Here is a 15,334-nt window from a genome sequence, read left to right as displayed (position 1 = left end):
TGATTCTGATGATAGCTGAAAAGAAATCATGGCTATTATTATCGCAACAATTTATTTGTTAAATATACTAATTGACTACCATAGGTTCAACTTGTACTTGAAAAATATATGATTCAACTTCCTATTTCCTCTTACCTTTAGCCCTTGGCAACCACCATTCTACTCTATACTTCTCTGTATTTGACTATTTTAGATAACTCACATAAGTGGAATCATGCTGCATATGGGAAGCTGCTATTCATTGGGTGTAAAGTTTCAATTATGAGAGATAATTAAGTTCTCTCTAGAGAACATTGTGACTATAGTTAACAATACTCTATTGAACACTTGAAAATTTGTTAAGAGGGTAGATTTTATGTTAAGTATTCTTACTACAATAAAAATGTGATTCAAATGTTTAAATTTTATTTGTAGAGCTAATATACTTTTGAGATTAATTTTAGTAATAATATTTTGAGAGGTTTAAGTAAAGAGGACAAGATTTGTTATAGGAATTTATTTTACATTTCCTGCTATATATTCTCAAATGTGAAGTATACAATTTAGTGTATTTAATATCAGTCATTTGTATTAGAGTATTACAAGTTTATTATTAACTACTTTATTTCTAGAATTTCTGACCATAGTCTCACAATAGCTAGTAATTCATGAGGTTTTGTAATCTGTCCTGATAGATTTTAATGCTCTTTAAAATAAATGAACATTTCAGTCATTGTGTGAAATACATAATACTGTGTTTTGAAGACTTTCTTAAGGATAACAATAATAACAAAGTAAAAATAACATGTATTTAATACTGAAACATATATGCCAAGTTTTACTTATGCAGAAATGATAATAAAGAGAGTCTGAATTGGTAGAAAGTCTGAATTTAGGAACAAAAAGTTAGTTTCTTTAATTAAATCTATAACTCTAGTTTGAACCAAATCAATGTTGAATGATTGAAAACTAACTTTAGGATCTAGGTAGAAGGATGTAAGAATTTATAATTAATTGTTACTAGAGTATTGAATCCAATAAAGCCTATAAACTATCACTTTGTTTTAAATATATTTTATTTTTTAAAATAAAATTGTATATATTTAAGGTGTACCACATGATAGCTTGCATATATATTTATATGTTTATATACATCCATAATGAAATGATTACTATAGCCAAGCTAATTAACATATCTCTTCATATAGTTACCATGTGTGTATACGTGTGTGTCTGTGTGTGCGCGATAAGAGAATCTGAAATCTGCTTTTTGAGCAAATAGCCAGTGTTCAGTACTGGACTATTAACTTTAGTCATTGTGTTGCACACTAGCTCTCTAGACTTACTCATTCTGCATCATTCTACTCTCTGCTTCTATGAATTTCAGCAATCCTGCTTCTGGGTATGTAGCCAAAGAACATGAAATCAGTACCTCAGATTGATATTTGCACTACTGTATTTATTGCAACATTATTCACAATATCTAAGATATAGAAACAACTTAATATCCCTTAATGGGTGAATGGAGATGTGTGTGTGTGTATGTATATGTATTCAATGGACTATTCCAATGGAATATTATTGTGTGTGTGGAATATTATTCAGCCTTTAAAAAAGGGAGATCCAGTCATTTGCAACAACATGGATGAACCTGGAGGACATTATGCTAAAAAATGAAATAAACCAGACACAATTAATTACATGGTCTTGCTTATATGTAGAATCAAAACCATTGAATTAACATCATTTTTTCGTAGAAGAAATTTAAACTATATCATCTGAATAACTAAATACTTTAAATCAGTGTAGCCTGAATGGTTGTTTTCATTTGAAGAATTACAATCAGAGAAAGTAATCAATAACCAGGGTCTTAGAAGATGAGTTTACAGGTTTCTGCATTATGATTAAATAGTCATCGGATCATAAAGCTTACCAGGAAAACTTTGCTGATGTCATTCAAGACGATAAACATACAAAACATAAAGATATATTTATTTAAACAATTGCTTATATGAATGCTGATTGACCTTTTTTTTGTAGAAATTGGTATATTCACATATGAAAATTTTGATATTTTCCTTGAATTAACCAGCATATTAATTTAGGTATTCAAACTCTCACTTGGCAGTATTAGAAAATATTTTTATGTAGTTCTAGTTTTAGTTAGAACATACTTTTACGTAGGAAAGTATAACTTTCCTAATGGAAGATTCAGTATTTGCAATTTTGATTACTCCGCAGGAACCTAGAAGATCTATTTATGTAGTAGAGTATGATTTTGATGAGATTATGACGTATAAATTTAAGTAATTTAATTTTTTTTTTAATTTAGCCAGTGAACTTAATTTAATGCCCTATGACCCATCTCAGTACACTTTTCTTATCCTCTACTTGTAATTACATAGGCGGTGACTCTAGTAAAATGATAAGAACTTTGCAGATTGTACAGGTTTCTTGATTAATATCGCCAAAGAAATAATAAAATTTTATATATTATAATTTAGTAATAGGATTTATTTTAATATTTTTATAAATTCTTCAGTCCTGCATTTAATTTTTCAAAAAAAAAATTTCTGCCTTTTGTGAGGAAAATTCTAAATTATACATAAAATGGATATAAAACTATTTTTTTTTCTCATTATGGTCAGAGATTGTATTATGAAGGGGTCAAACTCTTAGAAAAATCGTATCATATAAAAATTTTTAAAACTTATTTATGAACTATGTTCAGAAGTTCTTTATAAGATATGTATTGAGAATTCCAATTGTGTATTCCCCAAGAAAAAGCAGTATTTATGGTAGCTAGTGAGCAAAGGTCTCAGAACAGCTCTCTAGTACTTTTCCCGCAGACCATTAGTGTTCCCGGAGTTATGAACAGGTATTTCAAAGAAAAATAGAATTTCATGAGTAAATAACATTGATTGATGCTGGGGCTGAATAAATTTAACAAGTTTTCTTATGTAAAATTCTTCAACACTTTTAATGCTGCTATATATTAATATGCATTATAAGACACTGCATAGCATGTTCCTGAAATGTATTTCACCATGAGACCCTAAGGCCTTTTGAAACCCCACGGGACATTTAATTTTCTTTAAGGTAACAAAATATTGCTTATCAGGTCAAATACTATTTAGACTACTTGATATGTATTAACTTTTTAAAAGTTCTGTATGTAATCTGAAAAAAAAATTGGAATTTTGCTTACTACTTCCAAATACGCATATCTGTTTTAATATACAAATAATATTTTTAAAAGAGGTCACTTAATGGACATGTCTCATATTTATCCTGTGACTCTTTGAACCTTCTGGTGGGTAATCATATCCCTTCCCAGTTTGCAAAGTCTACAAAATGTCTTATTTGGTCTTTATTGTAACTTTGTAAAGCATGAAGCTGAAGCTCAGAATGATTCACTATCTTCAGGCTTGGAAGCCTGTAAAGGATGGAGCTGAGATTCGACTTTGGGATCCTGTAGACAGTGATAACAGTTGCATCCAATATCTGCAGAATGGCATAATATATTATCCTGGAAGTCCCCTTCTGCTTTTAAGTCTTTTAAATCGTCCCTATTTTTCATTTTTTCCAGTCTTTTATATTTTTCAAGTCTTCCATATTTTTCATTTTCTTTCTTTGTTTTCTTTGTGGTTAACCTTCATTCTCACTCTAAGAGTGTCTTCTTTCTTCTGTTTTACTCTATGGCTCTTATCATTCTGTAACTTGTAAAAGAAAATAGAGTCTTAAAATATTATTATTAATTCGTTACCGGCGTTGGGATTCTTGGTTCCCCTAAGATAAAAATTGAGAGGAAACCACAGAAATTTTTCCAGACAAGTTTTATTAAACTTATATTCGAGCACAAGGGAGATAGATAGCAAAGAAAATCCTCCGAATTTACTGGGAGGCTGGCTCTTCTTAGCTACTTTTATAAGCTGGAGACAAAGCAGGGTTACTTGAAAAGGCGGATATTAAAAAAAAAAAAAAAAAAAAAAAAAAGGCAGGCTTTTTTCCCCCTAGTTACGTTGCCTGGTAATTATGTTCGCGCCTGCGCTTTCGGGGCAAAATGATGGACTGTTCATTATCGCCACCCTAGGAAGGTCCTTTAGCACATGCAGAGCCCTGGTTTCATGTCTGCAAGGAAGTAAGGGGTTAAAGGGATAATAATCAACTCCTTCTGCATTTTTGCGTGGGGAGCAATAAGGTGGTGCCGTTCTTGTGGTCTACTTATGTGCCATTCCTCCTGGCCATCTTACATTCCTTTGGCCCTGGGCCCAGGTCTGAATGCTGTCTCACATCTTCTAGTCACCGAAAAGGACTACTGGTTGGCAGTTTCCCCTCACCCTTAATGAGTTTTGTTAAAAGCTACAAAGAAAAAGAATTTAAAGTTCTCGCGCTTTTGGTTATACTATGGCTATCTCTTGGAATTAAACTGAAAAGTGATGAATTAAAAAGCAGAGTTTTTTTTTTTTTTTTACTATGTAAACGTATGAAATGAATTTACATTTTACTCCATTTTTCAGGGAAAATACTAGACTGAACATTCTAGTCATTTTATCAAAATTGTTATGTAGTATCTAAAATAAGTGTGTTGGGGCTTATGATAGAGAAAGTGAGAAATACCTACTCTGATCTTCTCCCCCAAGACGCTTTACTCCAGTCAGGACAGCAGAGGTGCAGTAAACAGAGTAAGGAGAGTCAGGCAAGAAGATGAGTGGGCTAGGTCTGCCATAGTTGAGAGGCTCGGGGTGGGGGGAGAATAGGAGTCCAGCCTACAGCAGTGATAAGGGGAATCCTGGTGATGAAGAAAGTGGCCAGGGGCGAAGTAAGGCACATCATATGCTATACTTTGGAAGATAAAAATAATATGTATAGATAGCACACCAAAGTAGGTATTTCCTGTGATTATCTTTAGAGATATTATTTGCTGTGATTTATCTATAAAGATTAAAAATAGAGGTTAAAAATATGCGATTTAGAGTTGGCCATACCTGAATTCAGATCCCAAATCTGCCACTTACTAACGACATGACTTGCGCAAAATTTTTTAACTCAAATGAACCTCAATTTACTCATCTGGAAAATAAGGGAGGGTATAAATTAACTACACATAGGTTTAAGTCTGTTAGTTAAATGTGATACTCCTTATAAACTGCTTGGTACTAAAAGTTCTCAATAAATACTAGCTAAAATTACCGGTATAAGGGAGACTATATAATAAATCTGGGATTGCCTGAGTATGTGCTTTTAATTTTTCAGACCCATTTACAGTTGTAAAATCAGCTCTTTTCTACTGGTGGAAATGCTTAGTTTATCAATTAACTTTGTAATAATTGTCCCTCCTGCTGTAAAAGTGCTGCTTCAGTAAATAATGACCCAAGAACAGATGCCAGGAAATGTACTAAATTTTCCAAACTGATTTCTTTGATTCGGTCAGCAACTATTAATTAGACTATGCAAATAAATTCTAAAAATCTAATTTCAACACAATTGGGTACTATACTACTTTCAGTTTGCATTTTTTGGAAAGAAAACTATTTTCAAACAATGATCAATTTGACTGCTTTTGTCAAAACCAAATAGATAGATTTAAAAATAAAACTATGTAATGAAAAAAAAAGTAAAATAAAAACTAGAACCCATGAGATATCATTTATTTGTTGTAATCCAATGTAAAATAACTAAATATTTTGCTGAATTCATTAGTAAATTCTTGATCACATATTGATGTACCAGTAATTTGCTATTCTTCTACCTTTCTGTTATCATCTTTGAAGCTTTTATCACAATTAACATTTAGAAGGAAATAATAGAAGTCCAATTAGAATTGTTAAATGATAAATTCATATTTATTCAATATCAACTATGTTTCTGGCAATATGTTAGTTTCTTTATAACTAACTCATTGGATGTACGATATCATTCATATTATTTTATTCAGATGCCAAGGATAGACTTATAATGCTAACTGACTTACTCAAAATCATACAGCCGTTAAGTATGACAAGCATGGAGTTAGAATTCTTTCCCAGTCTTTTTTATTCTCCTGTTACACTTTTCTGCCTCCTTTATCATTATTCAAAAATAAGCTTTCTTAAATATTGAAATTTTTCATTTTGCGTGTTATTAATACCTCAAAATCTAATTCATGCCATATTTTGTTGATATGAAAATCAAATGACTGACTATAATAGTAGTAGTAGTTAAAATTTACTGAGTAATTAATAGGTGCCAGGTTCTGTACTATGTGTTTCAATGTGTACTATTTAATAATTTAATATTTATAACTACCACTTGAAGAAATAGCTATTTTTATCCCCATTTTACAAATGAAGAAACTGAGTGATCCTTCAGGAGACAAATCTGTTATACACAACTAGCAAATAGCAGAGATATGATTCAAATTCAGGTATGTCTGATTCTAAAGCTATTTACTGCTATACTGTTTTGTCCCTCAGCATCATGAAGTTATATATAATTTAATAATTCTCATGATGAAAAAACATATTCTGAGAACTGAGAGAGGAACTTCAGACCTAAAATAATCTAGATACACTGACGGGTAATTACTAATAAATGGAAATTCCTCAAACCAAGATTCTATGGGCTTCACATTTGTATTCAACTCTTGGATAGGTGGCAGGGCCCAATGGTTGGAATTTTGCTCATCTATTAAATGTGCAGATGCAAAATTACATATACAGGTTCATATCTTCATACTCTTCTAGATAACCGAACTATGCTATTCCCCTGAGTAGATATGTCCTTTGCTTTCCTTCTTTCGATAAGCTGCTTTTATCACCCAGAATCCTCATCATCATCTCTACTCACAAACTTCATGGGCCCTCGCACAGACTCAGTTGCTCATAGACACTCAGCCTGGTCTCCAGTAAATGGAGAGTGGCCTGGGGGCAACAGAGACAGAGAGAAATTGAGCTGTATAGTTTTGGGGCAAGGACTTGAGGGACAACCACCATTGTTCCTGTGTTGAAGCCTCCTCACACATGACCAGATCTGAATCTACATTAGCCTGGTAACACCACTCACTCCAACCTGATGAATTCCTAAGAAAACCATGCTCCCCACCCAGCTTGCACACCACTAAAAGCTCTTTCAATATTGGGCAGCCAGAGTTGGCCTTTGTGCCACAGGAGACTCTTTCAGTGGCAGGAAGCTGGTCTTGACCTGCATATCTCTGGAGGCTTTTCAGCGGCAGGTTGATGGCACTGTCCCTCCCCAGGCATGAGGAGGCAGGCTTCGGTGTGCCATGTTCCATCTTACTTTGTAGCTACAATCTCAGTAGTGGTGCCAAATCTTAATCTGCAATATGGACATCTGACAAGCCTTGGCAAGTTGGGGTCCCCTGTTGCCTTTGGTTGAGAGGCCTCAGGCCCAGTAGCGATGGTAGCCACACTTGGTTTTCAGTGTGGCCTCTCCCACATGCCTTCAGGTTCAGCACATGGATGACTTTGTACCCTCTACCAGGTAGCCCCGGGCTGGTTATAAGCAGCAGCTGACTTTGACCCACATCAGAACTTCTCCCAAGAGGTCCCAGAACCAACACATCCAGTGGCCTGTTTCAGTCATGACAGAGTACAACTTGATTAGGCAGGCACCACAGTGCATTGTAACAAAACTCTGACCATGGTGGCAGCCCCTGCATAGCAACTCATGCACCGTGGTCATGGCCAATCCTCCCAGGCAGTCAACCTGAGGGTCAGTCCCACCCACTGATGTGCCAACAGCAGTCAGGCTCAACTACAACAGGAGGGCACACACAACCCACACAAGGGACACTACTAGCGCACCCAGCTCAGATGATTAGGGAGACTGTGCCACTGGGCCCCACAGGACAGCTACTACATAAGGCAGCCCTACCAAGACTGGGAGACATAGCAGATCTACCTAATACACAGAAAAAACACAGCGAGACTCCGTCTGTCCCAAACACACATGTCCCAAATGAAAGAATAAAAGAAAATTCCAGAAAGAGACCTAAACAAAATAGAGACACGCGATCTACCAGATACAGAGTTCAAAACACTGGTTACGAGGATGCGCAAGGAATTTAGTGAGAGCTTCAACAAAGAGATAGTAAGCATAAAAAGACATAGAAACTATAAAAAAGAACCAGTCAGAAATGAAGAATACAATAACTGACATAAAGTTTGCACTAGAAGAAATTAACAACAGATTAGATGAAGTCGAGACTCAAACCAGTGATTTGGAAGACAAGGTAGCAGGAAACACCCAATCAGAACAGCAAAAAGAAAAAAGAATAAAAACAAATGATTGTTTATGGGACTTCAGGGACAAAAGCAAGCATAACAATATTCACATCATAAGGGTACCAGAATGAGGAGAGAGAGAGAGAGAGAGCAAGGGATTGAGAACCTATTTGAAGAAATAATGACTAAAATCTTCCCTAATCTGGTGAAGGAAATAAACATACAAGTCCAGGAAGCACAGAGAGTCCCAAACAAGATGAACCCAAACAGACCCACACCAAGACACATCGTAATTAAAATGCCAAAGATTAAAGACAAAGAAAGAATCCTACAAGCAACGAAAGAAAAGCTCTGCTTACTTACAAGGGAGCTTCCATAAGACTGTCAGCTGATTTTTCAGCAGAAACTTTGTAGGCAAGAAGGAAACGGCATGAACTATTTAAAGTGATGAAGCAAGGAACTACAACCAAAACTACTCTACTTTACAAGACTATCAATTAAAATTAAAGGGGCGATAAAGAATTTTCCAGAAAAGAAAAAGATAAAGGAATTCATTAGCTCTAAGCCAGTATTACAAGAAATATTAAAGGGACTTCTATAAGAAGAAGTGAAAAAAAGAACATAAATATGAATAATAAAATGGCAATAATTATGTGTCTACTCATAATCACTTTAAATGTGAATACACTAAATGCCCCAATCAAAAGACATGGGGGTGGTTGAATGGATAAGAAAACATGACTCATACATATGCTGTCTCAAGAGAACCACTTCAGATCGAAAGACACACAGACTGAAAGTAAAGGGGGTGATAAAAATATTTCAAGAAAATAGAAACGAAAAGCTGAGGTAGCAATACTTACATCATACAAAACATACTTAAAACAAAAGCTATAATAAGAGACAAAAGAAGGACATTTCATAATAATAAACAGAGGAATTCAACAAGAAAATATAACCCTTTAAAACATTTATGCACCCAATATAGGAACACTTAAATATATAAAGCTAATACTGATGGACATAAAGAGAAAAGATCAACAGTAATACGGTTATAGATGGGGACTTTAACACTCCATTGACAACAATGAATAGATCTTCCAGACAGAAAATCAACAAGGAACAGTGGCTTTAAATGACACACTAAACCATATTTAATTTAATTGATATTTTTAGAGCTTTTTACTTCGAACAGCAGAATATACATTTTTTTTCTAAGTGTACAAGGAACATTTGCTAAAATAGACCACATGTTAGGCCACAAAACATGTCTTAATAAACTTGAAAAGATTGAAATTATATCAAGCATCTTCTCTGACCAAAATGATATGAAACTAGAAATCAATTATAAGAAAAAAAACAAAAACAAAGAAACACATGGAAACTAAAAATAATGCTACTCAACAATGTATGGGTAAACAATGAGATTAAGGAAGAAATCAACTGACATTGAGCATCTTTTCATCTGTCAGTTGGCTATTTGTATGTCTTTGGAGAAATATCTGTTCAGGTCCCCTGCCCATAACCTAATATTAACCCTAATTCGAACCTCAAATCCTAAAGCTAACCATAACCCTAACCTTAATCTTAAACTCAACCCTAACAGTAATACTAATGCTTATAGTAAACCTAACCCTATAACTAAACTCAACCATAACCCAAATTCTAACATCACTAGAAGCTCTAATTCAAGCTGTAAATCCAAACCTAACCCTAATCCTAAAGTCAACTCTAAATTTAAACTCAAATATAACCCTAAACCTACCCCAAACTTGAATCTTAACCTCAACCCAAACTGTCACCTTAATCATAATTATGCCCCTCATTCGCCCTAATCCTAAACTCAACCCTAACACTAAACCTAACTCTTACCCTAACTGTAACCTTAACTTCAACCTAAACTCTAACCAACCCCTTACATTATTCCTAAACTTCATCTTAAACTCCGATTTAACCATAACCCTATGGAAATTGTAAATTCAACTCAAACCCTAACCCAAACTCTAGCCTCACACTAACCCTAACCCTAACCTTAATCCTAAACTCAACCCTAATCCTAGCACTAACACTCATTTAAAAAAAATTCTATACTTAAACTCAACTTTAACCATAATGCTAAACCTAATCCTAACCTCAAAGCTAACCCTAACCCTAACATTAACTCTAAACTCAACCCTAACCCTGACCTCAAACATAATTATAACCATGACCGAAATCCTAATCTTAATTGAAACTCTAAACCTGATCCTCACCATAAATTCAACCCTAATCCTAAACTCAGTCCTAAATTTAACACTAACCCTTACTCTAAGTCTAACTCTACACCTAAACTCAACGTGCCCTAAATTTAACTCTAATTATAATTGCAACCCTAACCCTAACATAATCCAAACATTAACACTAACCTCAACCTTTATCCTAATACTAACCCTAATCATATTCTCAACCCTAACCCAAACATAGAAAAAAAGAAGGAAGGAAGGAAGGGAGGGAGAGAGGAAGAAGGAAAAGGAATCCGGAGCCAAATCGTCTGGGTTTAGACTTCTTTCTAGGTATGTGATTTTGTTTAATTTTTTAACCTATTGGGTACCTTAGCTTTCACATCAATAAAATTTGGATAATGATAATAATAATATGTGTCACAGAGGGTTATAAGAATTAAAAGAGTAATATTTGTAAAATATATAGAATGATGTCCGGAACAAAGTAAGAGCTGTATAAGTATTTGCTAAATGATTAGCAATGCTCTCTCTATCCCGTTTCCTGACACACTTGATTGACTATTAGGGCTCTAACCACATTTCCTTCTCTTATATATTACTTATTTGCATACCTTTTTACTAATAGTAAATTTCAAGCTTCTTGAAAAAGAGAGACTATTTCTTCCATTACCTCAGTCAGACTCATGTATAAGTGAATCAATGACTTTCTAGAGGCAAGCCGAGTGACTTCCTTCCATTTCCTTCCACCTGAGAGAATATGCTGATGATTATAACTCCATTACATTATCTGTCACAATAAGATGGCAGCACTGGTGGAACTTGTTACCTTCTGATATGATCTTTTGGTGCCTTCTCTCTTATCGTGGGCAGAATATAAACATGAATTATTGGGAACAAAATTTTAAAACAAGTACATTATGTATTTTCTTTTTGGAAGTTGAAAGAAGTTTATATGCAAATTACTTCACCATGAGCAAGGCATTGTAAAGGAAAAAAGACATTAAATCAATACTTCAATCCCTTTTTAAAATGCCAGTATCACAAACTAAGTACAAGTTTCTTTTTATCAACCCAAATTGGAAATGGTGAGTAATATTTTTAAAACTTATTCTCTCATAAACGATAACATTTGTTTCCACTCACACCTCTCTTTCCTTGCCCTCCCATCTCCTATCCCTGGGTCTTCTTCCCACCAGAAGCAGTTGCATTTAGGGTAGCGGTGAAGAGAGAGTAAACAGAAGGGCAATGGAGGGAGTAATAGTGTCAGTCTCGTTTTAATGAAGAGTCTATAGAAATGCTGAACAGAAGTTTTAATAGCATCCCTGGTAATAACCATCCCTGTTCCCCATGTATTTTGAATCAGATTTAATTTGAATTAAATAGAAATAAAAACTCTTTAGTATTGCACCCTAATGACTCTAATTTTCTTTCAAGCTGTTACTTACAGACACATTAAGCTGCACCTTCAAAAGAACATTCTTATCCTTTTTATTGAGTCTCAAGGCTAATATCTTTATTTTTAAAAATGAACTTATTTTTGAAGGATAAACTTTAATATTGTGAATTATTATGACACATAAGCCTTCTGGATTTTCTACACTAGATGTCTTCCTTTCGTTAACATATTTCTAGCCGGCCCAATGATACCACCCAGCCAGTCTTTTTCAGGGCTGTAACACTCCTGTCAGCAGCTCTGTGTGGAGCATTTAACTCACCACATAGCTGTAACCCTAATTGCCAGAGCCAAAATATCTCCAATATAACTTTAAGTAGCTCAGCTCTGGTGCCAGATGGCTTGCAAATTGGTCCCTTTTCACAGATACAGATGTCACTGTGCCCAGAGTTTGTTAGAGTGTCTAAATCTACTCCTGCTGGGAACATAATTTAGTAGAAAAGCTCCTTGGCCTACCTGCCAATGATATATAGAATATAGACTAATTCCCATATGACAGCTTTAAAATATGTACCCTTCTATTAATCAGAATAACAAAGAAACAGCATTCACAATTGGGGATAAACATATTTTTGAAGCTGGATAGAAGGAGAATTTTGCTTTAAAAAACAGAATGATGTCTAAAAAGAAATTTCACTGAATGAAATCTAATTTCTCATCTCCTTCTTCCCTCATTGTAAATGCTGCCGAGGATAATAACGAACTGTTCATAACAAATGGAGTAGGGGAACCTGTGTGCATCCATGTGTCATTTCTTTGATACCTAAAGGAAGGCAGAAACGAATAAAAGGAATCTCAGTGTTAATAACAGTTACCCTAACTAGATAAAGTTTTCAGAATGAATAGTTGAATCCAAACCCTATATTCTAAGTTTTTTCTTTGTTATTATACCTATAGTTATATCCATTTTTAAGGACTTTTATTTGTTCAAATTCTACCCTATGGAGTAGTGGAATAGGATGACTTTTTGTTTTTATGCACTTTTAGATCATCTCATGTCCTGGTTACTTAATTGATCATCTGTTTAAAGATTAGAAGGAAACTTTAGCCTAAGACAAGTACACTTAGGAAGATAAATTTGCTTTAAAAAATTTATTTGTTTCATAGCCCAATTAAAAGATTTTAAAATTGTGATTTAAAATTGCCATGTCATTCTCATCTTTATTGGAAAATGTATAATATCTGAGAGTATTTTGTATATTCAAGCATAATTTTAGGAATGAAATGTAAAGTTACATAGACACCTAATAGATACTGTTTAAAATTTTTATTTCATTGCAATAGATGTTCTGGACTTCAGTCTTTAGCATGGACAAATAAAAATATAGAGTTTTTCATTTTTGCCAGAGTTAAATTTGATAGAGTACGAAATTATTGATATACCACCAAAATGTTTTTAGAGATCATCCTAGAGAAAACAGATTGGTTTGCAGAGCTCTCTTTGTAGAATGAATTTGCCAGTTTGAATTTGAGATAGAATATTTGGTGTATAGAAATGAATGAAAAATGATTGTTCTTTGTAAACTGTAAGTGTAAAGTTATAATTATAAAGAAAATGTCTAAGAAGTTACTAGAACATTATATTTAAAAATTTTATAAATAATGTCCTTTTAAGATTTTAAACTACTATACTGCATCAGTGATACAAATGATCTACAATGAACAAAGTGCAATTTTTTGAACAGCAAAACTGATCTAATAATCCACAGTTAAGCAAGAGGTTAAATGGTTAAAATGTATCCCCATAGTCATTCGACTGATGAATGAAGTAGAAAAACTGAGATTTAAGACTAGTTACATTGGATTTAAGGCAAATTATTTGGTCTCATAGAAAGGCTGTGGAACTCTCGCAGCCTTAATTTACTTCTCTGTAAACTTTAGAGAATAGTTACCTGGAGGAGCTGATAGGCAGCAGTATAGTGTTTGACTAATGGTAGGTACTGAACGATTTTTTAGCTATGATTATCTTGTCCACTTGACTTTAATGTACCTTCCCATTTGAAATGTCATATTTTTTAATGTTCTTATAAAACGTCACTGATTCTTTCTTCAATGTTGTGGTTGTTGTTATTGTTGTTGTTGTTGTTGTTGTTTGCTTTCTCTGCCTCGTTGCCACGCATATTTGATAAGTGTGGCTTCCCTATGATACTAGGTGAATGTCCAGTTACTGCCTTTCTTACTAGAACTTGGGCAGCTCTGGCTGCAGATACTTGTAAATTTATATTGTACCTTCACTTTCTATGTCTTCTTACATTTATTTCTCATTTTAGTGCACTATATTTCAGTACATTAAAGTTTTAATGCATGGTCTCTTTATTGCTCCCTGGTGAAAATTGATTTTTGCTAAGTCCAGCCTCCAATTCTCATCAAGTTATCTTATAACTATGATTTATACTCATGAATATAAAAGAAACAGTTGTTTCTAATCTTAAGCACAAATTGATCTTGTTATCAACAGTTACATAATAGAGACTTATTGTTCTTGAATTTGTGTAATATCTCGCACAGGGCTATCATTGGTATAAAACAAGTTGAAGACATGGTGCTTGCTTTTAAGAAGTTGGGATAACTAGTTCAATTCTTTTGCCCTACTATCCCCTATCAGAGTTACAGTGTTACTTACTTTTAAATACTATTGCCATTACCATCATCAGAAACACTGAGATTTATATTTTTGAAAAAAATATGAGAAAAGCAATTAAGAAAAAACAAAAACAGAATTTAATTGTTTAAAAAAGGAATTGGTCAATATGCTGTACTGATTATAGAAACAGAACTGATCCTGTACGAAGTTGTCATAGATCTCATTTGTCATTTGATTACAATGCAATGATTTACAGTAAATGTTAACGTGTGTAGGAATCTCAATCCACTTTCTCCCACCCGTCCTCTGCCATTGTGAGAAAATTGACGCTATCAGGTTCTGTCAGAAAACTGAGAAAAGCAAGTCTCTATTGTTTTTACACATCAGTTTGTAATCATATAGAAGAGCATCCTTATTCTTTGTGTCCCTTTCCACCTTCTGTGTAATTGCTATTGCGTTAAAAATTGAGGCTTATTGGAAGTTACTGTGATAAATAAGTAGCCCTAGTGTTTTTCTGTATCTTAAAATCATGTAATTATGATTCAGATTCTCTCCAGCTCATGTATAGTAAAGATAGGTCCTTTACATCTATACTGGCATTTAAACAAAGTTTATCACCCTGTTATATAGGTTGGGAAAAATTTTAACCAGTTAATGCAGAGCTTGTAGGAAAACTCTTATTATTGCTGGAAAACAAGATTTACACTTGAATGTTTTTTCTATCACCCTAAAACAATAAATGCAAAGCATTCGCAAGGAGTGATTATTTTAAGTTTGACTATCTTGGTATTATTGTTGTATTTAGTTGTGGCGGAAACACTTAGAACGAGGGGCCTTTACAAAATATAATGAGAGTCAAGTTTTTCACAGC

The sequence above is a fragment of the Rousettus aegyptiacus genome, unplaced genomic scaffold (genome assembly GCF_014176215.1).
Source record: "Rousettus aegyptiacus isolate mRouAeg1 unplaced genomic scaffold, mRouAeg1.p scaffold_m13_p_13, whole genome shotgun sequence".
Lineage (NCBI taxonomy): Eukaryota > Metazoa > Chordata > Mammalia > Chiroptera > Pteropodidae > Rousettus > Rousettus aegyptiacus.
The sequence above is the reverse complement of the archived record's forward strand: the minus strand, read 5'-3'. Positions refer to the sequence as shown.